Source organism: Galeopterus variegatus, unplaced genomic scaffold (assembly GCF_000696425.1).
Source record: "Galeopterus variegatus unplaced genomic scaffold, G_variegatus-3.0.2 Scaffold3575, whole genome shotgun sequence".
In the NCBI taxonomy this organism is placed as follows: domain Eukaryota; kingdom Metazoa; phylum Chordata; class Mammalia; order Dermoptera; family Cynocephalidae; genus Galeopterus; species Galeopterus variegatus.
This window is the reverse complement of record NW_007729686.1, coordinates 112,256-121,680: the sequence shown is the minus strand read 5'-3', so window position 1 is coordinate 121,680 and position 9,425 is coordinate 112,256.

Genomic DNA, 9,425 nt, shown 5'->3' with positions numbered 1-9,425 from the left:
TTTTTTTTTTTTTTTTTTTTTTTTTTTTTTTTTTGGCTAGTTGATCATGAGACACTAAAACTCTAAATTTTTTCATGCATTTTTCTTCTACTTTTCATAGCCATCTGTTCTTTCTTCCTTTATGTATATTTCCAAGGACCACCATTGTAAAGTACCACAAAGTGAGTGGCTTAAAACAGCAGAAATTTATTGTCTTACAGTTGTGGAGTTTAGAAATCTAAAATGAGAATGTTGGCAGTGTTGATTCTTTCTAAGAGATCTGAGAGAAAATTTGTTTTGGGCTGCTCCCCTAACTCAGGTGATGGCAGGCAAACCTTGGCATTCTTTGCCTTATAGACACATTTCTCTGATCTCTGCCTCCATCTTCACTTGGTGTACTTCCTGTGTCTCTGTATCTCCACATGGCCATATTCTTATAAGGACACAGTCAGAAAAATAACAATCATACTGGATTAATGTCTTATCCTACTCCGATATGTCCTCATTTTAACAGAACTAATTATAACTGCAATGACAGTGTTTCCAAATGTCGTATTCTGAGGTAATGTGAGGGGACGGGGGTTCAACACATTACAATGCATTTTAAAGGTCTTTTATTAGGCATATACACATTTGTCATTTTTATGTTTTTTCTGATAAATTGACTCTGATCATTATAAAATACCTTTCCTTGATATATTTTTGTTTACATCTATCATTTTGCTATTTATTTTCTATTTATCCTATGTGTTCTTTGTTTTTTCACACTTAACTACCTTTCTTATGATTGTTTGAAAGGTTTTCTAATCCCATTTTAATTTATTTATTGACCTTTTGACAATATCCAAGTTGCATTATTATTTTATTCTATTTACTCTGTGGATAATTTAAGATTTAATATTTTTATCCACTTCTCCCCACCCATTCCATATGCTATTACTATAGAATATATTACATTTATATACATTATAAACCTCACAATATTGTGTTTTCCTCTGGAAAAAGCTATATATATATTTTTCATGAATTAAATAAAACTAAACACTATTTTATAATATTTACCACTTCTAGTGCTCTTTATCTTTCCTACAATTCAAGTTGCATCTATTAAAATTTCCCTTTGACAAAGGACTTCCTTTTGAAATTTTTATATTCCAATTCTACTGGCAATGAATTCTTCTAGTTTTTAGGTATCTGAAAAAATATATATTTTGAAGGATATTTTCATTGGGTATAAAATAAAAATTAACTTTTTAAAAATTTCTTTCAACACTAAATATGAAATTCCTATGATATATGCCATCTGCTGTTACTGATGAGAAGCCAAATATGTTATGATTCTGTGTTCATTTGTATGCAATGTATTTGCTTTTTTTTTTTGCTACTATCAATATTTTCTCTTTCTTTTATTATTAGCATTTAACTATGCTGTACCTAGTTCTAATTTATTATGTATCCCTCTTGAGGTTTGATGAGACTCTTGTATTTGTAAGTCAGTTTTTCACGAAGTTTGTAAATTTTCAGCCCTTAATACTTCAAATATTTATCCCATTCTCTTTATTAACTCCTTGGAAAATGCAAATACAGATATGTTAAATTGTTTGATATTGCCCTGTATATCACTAAAGCAGTGTTCATTTCTTTGCAATCTTTTATCCTCCACTTTCTGAAGATTTTACTCTTTCTGGTGACCTATTCTTCAATTCATTTACCCTGGGCTGGTTAGTTAGCTTCCTTGGGAGAGCATGATGCTGGTAACACCAAGGTCAAGGGTTTGGATCCCCTTTATCAGCCAGCCATCAAAACAAAACAAAACAAAAATTCAATTGCCCTTTCTTCCAGTCTTTCCTTTTTCATGTTAATCCTACCCTGAAGTTTTTTGTCGAAATTTTATATGACGCAATTTTAGATGAAAAATTTCCATTTTTTATCATTTTAATTTCTCTGTTGAGATCTCCTATTTTCTAATTTTGATAATATTTCCTTTACATTTATAAACATATTAATAATAATTGATTAAAGTCCTTGTCTGTTCACTCAAACATATGAGTAATCTCAGAGCCTGTGTCTATCAAGTGCTTTTACCCCTCACTATGGGTCACATATTCTCATTTCTTTGCTTGATTTGAGGATATCGCATTGTAGATATTCTGATATTTTCTTTCACTGAAGGGTGTTGAGTTTTACTTTTAATAGGCTGTTAACTCTGTCTTCTTTGTGGTGGGAAGTAGCTGGAATGTCTGCTGAATTTCTTGAGCCTTCTACTTCTTGCTCTCTTTTAGGATCCTATGCATATTTTGGTGCTTCCCATTCTGTCGTCTCCTTCTCTTCCTGGTTTTCCCCATCACTTTGTAGATGTTCTTGCAGTCTTAATACAGCTTTCTTTCTTTTCCTTTCTTCCTTCCCTCCTCCCTTACTTCCTTCTTTTCTCTGTTCAGCTTTCTTTTTGATTTCTAGTGATTCCATGCTGTCCATGAACTCAACATAAAAAGCCTGTTATAAAAAGCCATTTACAATCAAATATTACCCAGTGCAAATCCTTTTTATAAGTGTTTCTGAGTTTCATTTTGATTGTTCTCTAGTACCTGTGACTAATGCTCTTGTTGGTTCATTTTGGTTTTGTTTATTTATTTTTTTTTATTATTTTGTCTAGATTGCATAGTTGTTATCTGTATGAGGATTAATATAATGCAAGTTACTCCATTTTGCTACAAGTGAACCTTATGAATTTTTTAAATGAACATTTATATATATATATTTATTAAGTCAAAAACTTTGCTTTAGTTTAAAGAAATTGTTTCTTTTGTTTTATAAACATTAACTGATTAACATATAATACTGATCTAGGTATTTACTGTTATTACCTCCATTTTATCAATGAAAGTGAAGCATATCATGTTTCTCTATCATTCCCAAGTCCACACAGCTATTAAGTGTTAAAGGCAGGATTTGATCTCTGACAGTCTGCTTGCTATGATATCCTGCATTTATAGCCAACTGTTTAGTCTAACAGAAACATCAATGCCGAAAATTCCGTGGATTCATAAACTTACATATATTGTGGCATATAAAATAGTAACAAAACTCTTAGTAAAATGAATACATAGTTCTGATAAGGTATAAAAATCACAGTTATAATTGTTCTTTTCCAATGTTTGCTAGCACTTCCAGAATAAGTGGCTCATATCTGAAGAGAAGAAAGTAGATTTCTGATTTGGAAAATAATAAGTTACTTCTAGCAAGCAATACTACCCAAGAGAATGGATCAGAATACAGCTAAGAAAATATATTAAAGGGAGGAAAAATAGGTTTGTCACGGTGAAATACGAAAGAGAAGAGAAATAGAAGAGGAGTGTACTAATCAAAGTGATGATAACTAATCTAAATAAGAAGGCAATGGTAAATTTGGAAATATATATGAAGAAAAACATTCAGGCAGATGTTAGACCTTTTACGAGTAAAAATTTCAGATATGTGAAATAATTGTGGAGACTTTTTAAGGTCTTTGGAGGAAAGGTGTTATATAAGTGTGGCTTATTTTATTTCTTGCTATGAGGCAGACTAGTACTTGTAGAAAAATACCTTTTGTGTGAAGGAGATTTTTTTGAACAAGATTTGGAGGTCATATTAGCATTTCAAGTCAAACTTTGGATGAATCATCTACAGAGAAAAAAATCCAAAACCAAACAGTAAGATTTAAGGGCTTATTCTGTAAATTGTTGAATAAAAAGTTTGATAGTTGTGAAAATAAACATTAATATCCCTCCTCCTGCATATGACAATACACATAATGTGAAATTTGTAATATTTAATTAAAATTACATTCTTTCTTTCTTTAAATTGACATTTTAAATCAACAAATACAAATTGTATATAATTATGGTGTGCAGCATGATGTTCTGACATATGCATACATTGTGGAATCACATACTTATCAATTTCTTGTGCTGAGAACACTTAAAGTCTATTCTCTTAGCAATTTTCAAGTATAAAATATATTGCTTTTAACTGTAGTCACCGTGATGTATAATAAGTCTATCAGACTTACTCTTCCTGCCTAACTGAAATGTTGTGTTTTTGACCAACATCTCCCCAGTCCCTCCCCACTCCCAGCCTCTAATAACCACCATTTTACTCTCTGTTTCTATGACTTTGCCTTTTTTACACTCCACATATAAGTGAGATCATGTGATATTTGTTTTGCTGCGCCTAGCTTATTTCACTTAACATCATTTCCTCTAGGATCATCCATGTTTTCACAAATGACAGGATTTCCTTCTTTTTTAAGGCTGAGTATTATTTCATTGTGTAAATATACCAAATTTTCTTTATCTTTTCATCTGTTGATGGATACTTAGGTTAATTCTATAACTTGGCTATTGTGGATAGTGCTGCAGTGAACATGAGAGAAGAGATATCTCTTTGACATACTGATTTCACATCCTTAGGATATATACCAAGTAGTGGTATTGCTGATAGTTCTATTTTTAAATTTTTGAGGAACTTCCATACTGTTTTCCATAATGGCTGTGCTAATTTACATTCTCAGTAACAGTGGAAATCGTTATTCTTACAAATTCTGATTTCCCCTCTAAATATGACATATTTATTTCATTTGTGATACAACTGCAATTTATGGACTTGCTGTTATAGTATAATTTATAATTATGTTGGTATTTTATTATTATACAAAAATAATATATTGAATAATTAGATATTAAGTTTAATTCACCTCTAAGCACCTTTTCTGAACATGAATGTCTTTACAAGTATTGTCTTATAATTTACATAATTTTTAATTCAACCGATTTTTATTTTTTAATGTTTCTTATGTTTTTAACATAGAAATTATAAAGTTTCATCATGTGGGGGATACCATATGCCTCAGTTTACCCAGACAAAACTTCAATCTTGTCCTTGAGGCTCATCTGATCATTTGAACCAGAGTTTCCATTTTATAATTTTTTAGCTTCTGAAAATATTAAATATTTTAAGATTCACAGAAAAGTTGCAAAAATAGTACAGAGAGTACCTAAATGCCCTTCTCTTGGCTTTCCCAAGCAATAACATCTTCCATAACCTTACTACATCATCAAGAAATAAACATTGATAGAATGCTATTAACTAATCTAGAGATTTTAGTAATTTTTTTAAACCAGTTTTCCATTTATGTCCCTTTTCTAATCTAGATTATAATTCAGAATCCCACATGCATTAGTTTGTCAATGTCTCCTTGGACTCCTTTCACTTAGTGACACTTCCTCAGTCTACTCTGTCTTTCAAGACCTGGACAGTTTTGAAGATTAGAAACCAGTTATTTTGTGAAATTATTAGATGAGATTAAGCATTTTGGCACAAAAGACAACAGAAGTAACATTGAGCCCTTGCAAGTACATCATTTCTGGAACTACATAATATCAATGTATATTATTACTTGTGTTGGTAACTTCAGCCTCCTAGTTAAATTTGTGCTGGCTAAGTATTTTTTCTCTGTAAAGATACTGTTTTCCCTTATGTCATTAACAAGTATATTTTATGGAGATACTTTGAGACTATGTAAATATCCTTTCTCTCATGCATTCACCCACTAATTTTAGTAACCATTAATGATTCCTTGCTGTTACAATTATTATTGTGGTATTTGCCTTAATATGATTTTATGTTGCCATCATGTTTTCTACATTTATCAACTGGAATTCTACTGTAAGGAAGAGTTTTCCCTTCCTGAACCCTCATTTATTTTTTTGCACAGTTATTTATTTCAGTATGGACTCATGGATATTTATTTCCAGATTTGGTCATTAGTTGCTCCTACAAGTTGGCTGCTATTTACCTTTCATCATACAACCATCATTTGTGAGCACTTTCTTACTTTCTGGAATTACAAGATCATCTTTGCTCATCTTGTCTTTTGCCAACCTCAGCCCTGGTATCAACGTTTCTCCAAGGAATCTGGTTCTTTTAATTGGAAAATAGCATATTTAAAAACTAAGCTCTGGACATTGTTTGCTCATTTATTGCTACTGGGGCGTCATTGCTTCTAATCTCTTCATCATACAGCACTAAGATATACATACGCGTGTGTTTGTGAATGTATGTGTACATATGCAACATATCCTCACACACATCTTTATTCCATGCCAATATATATACACACACACACATGTAATTAGTGTGTGTGTGTGTATATCCTCACAAACACATATCTTTATTTCCATACCTATTAATCTATGCACATGATAATATCCATAAATTTATACTGAAACTTCTGATTACAATAGACAAGCAAGAATTCTAGTCTTCTCTCTGTTCTTATTTGAAACTGCTTTCTCTAACAGTGGAAACCTGACTCTTATCCACAAAATATTTGTGTACTTGCTCATTTCAGAATAAATATAAAGTAATTTCAGTATTTCTAACTCTCACTACTGTGAAAGTAAATTTACTGACTAGAGTATTTGTGTACAGGTTTTTGTTTTGTTGTGCTTTACAGGATACATTTACTGTTTTTCAAACTTATTTGTGTTAGTTCTTTTCTTCTTCTTTTTCCTCAGTGTGGCTATGATTTTCACTCAGAATTAGTTTCACTTAATACTATTTGATGCCTATTTTTGGTTTCCAAACTTTTATTTATTTTAATTGTTTTTAAAATTAGTTTTATTTATCTTGGGAGTATGTGAAACATTAACACTGCTTCAAAGTCAGAACTGTACAAAAATGTATCATCATAGAAGTGTCACCCTCCCATCCTAACTACACAGTTCAATTTTCCACTTATTACATTAGATTCTAGCTTATTCTTTTCATAATTTTTTTAGGGGTGTGTGTATGTGTGTGTATATATATAAACACATATACACCCTCATTCTTACACAGATAAGTCTATTATAGATACCTTTTGCACTTTGATTTTTTTCATTTACCAACATGTATTAGTAATAAATACATATCATTTCATAGAGATCTCCAAAATTCTTTAATCTTTCTTACATCCTCTTCTGTAATGGATGTAATCTTTCTTACATCCATTTCTGTGTATTGACCATTTTATATTCAATTACACTCTTTGTATGGTCCTTACTTTTTTCAAATATATTGCCATTACAAAAATATGGAACCAACCTAAATGCCCATCGATGGATGATTGGGTAAGGAAAATGTGGGATGTTTTAAAAAATTTTATTATGGAAGATGGCAGAGTAGTTGGTTTCTGGTCTCTCTCTCTTCCACAGAATAACCAATTTGCAGCTATTTAGGAGCAGCAATAGAGGACCTGAGATCTGCGTTGGAGCAGCTGGGAACTGTGTACTGCGGGACCCCAGTTCTGCTTGCTCCCCACTGTGTAGAGAGATCTTAGAGCTTCAGGGTGCACATGCCCTGAGTGTGCTGGGCTGGAGATGGCAGGCAGGGTGAGACTTCCGGCCCAGGCCAGTCCCCACCATGGGGAGAGACTGAAGAGGCTCAGGGACCCCCACAACTCAAGCAGCTGTGCCAGAGAAGGCAGGCGGGGCAGGATCTCTGGCCCAGGCCAATCCCCGCTGCTGGGAGAGAATTAAGACCCTTGGGGCACCCACACCCCAAGCCAGCCATACCAGAGGAAGCACATGGGGTAGGACTTCTGGTCCCAAGCCAATATCTGCTGCTGGGAGAGACTTCGGAAGCTCAGGGCACCCACATTTCAAGCCAGCTGTCTCAGAATAGGCAGACACAGTGGGGCCCTCAGCCCAGGCTAGTTCCTGCTGCCCAGAAGTGGCAGTCCCTTCAGGATCCAAGCCAGACATCTGGGTGAAATAAGTGGACTGTGATTCCCCCAGCCATAATGGCAAAACATCAAAGGAAGGATACCAGAAATATTAAAAATCAGGAAGGTACATCACCACCAAAGGAGTATACTGGCTCTCAAGCACTAGATCCTATAGAACAGAAGTCTTCAAAATGACAGACAAGGAACTTAGAGTACCAATTCTAAGGAAACTAAATGAGATACAAGAAATCTCAGACAATGCAATGAAATGAGAAAAAAAAATAATGGATCTGAAAGAAGAAATGTACAAAGAAATCAATGCCTTTAAAAAGAATGTAGCCGAGCTTATGAAGCTGAAGGATTCATTCAACAAAATAAAAAACACGACAGAGAGTTTAACCAGCAGTCTTGAACAAGCAGAAGAGAGAATTTCTGACCTTGAAGACAGGCTGTTTGAATTAACACAGACAGACCAGAAAAAAGAATAAAAAAAATTGAAGAAAATCTAAGAGAGACAACAGACAACCTTAAGCATTCAAATATCTGAATCATGGGTATTCCAGAAGGGGAGGAAAAAGGAAATGGCATTGATAACATATTCAATGAAATAATAGAGGAAAACTTCCCAGGTGTAGGGAAACTCACAGACCTCCAGATTCAGAAAGCCCAAAGATCCCAAAACACATTCAAACCAAAAAGGTTCTCTCCAAGACATGTAATAATCGAACTGGCAAAACTCAAAGACAAAGAGAGAATCTTAAAAGCTGCAAGAGAGAAGTGGCAAGTCACCTATAAGGGAGCCCCAATCAGAATAACATGAGACTTTTCAACAGAAACTCTAAAAGCCAGAAAAGTATCTGATGACATATACAAAACACTAAGAGACAAAAATTGCCAGCCAAGAATACTTTACCCAGCAAGGCTATCCTTCCAAAATGAAGGACAAATATTATATTTCTCATACAACCAAAAACTGAAAGAGTTCACTACCACATGACTAGCCCTACAAGAAATTCTCAAGAAAGTACTGGGTTTGATACCACAAAAACAACCATCACTGCCAAGGATACTCAAGAAAGAACAGCAACTACCAGCAAAACAAAAATGCTAATAAAAGAGAAAAAGTAGTTTATCTATCATCCCAAGAAACCAACAAATACAGAAGACCAACAGAAAATTAGAGCAAAATGAACAAAAGATACTTAAGATGTCTAAACAAAAATCAGTATAATGCTAGGAGTAAATCAACACCTTTCAATAATAACTCTGAATGTAAAGGGATTAAATTCCCCATTCAAAAGACACAGACTGACTGACCAGATTAAAAAGATGGACCCAACAATATGCTGTCTCCAGGAGACTCACTTGACCTGTAAAAACACACACAGACTAAGAGTGAAAGGACAGAAAAAGATATCTCGTGCAAACATAAAAGAAAAATGAACTGGAGTAGCTACTCTTATATCAGATAAAATAGACTTTAAATCAAAACCATAAAAAGAGATAAAGAAAGCCACTATGTAATGATAAAAGGATCTATCCATCAAGAAGACATAACAATCATAAATATATATGCACCCAATGTCAGATGAGCAAGATTTACAAAGCAAACACTATTAGATATAAAGAAAGAGATAGACACTAACACCATAATTGTGGGTGACCTGAACACCTCACTATCATCATTGGACAGATCATCTAG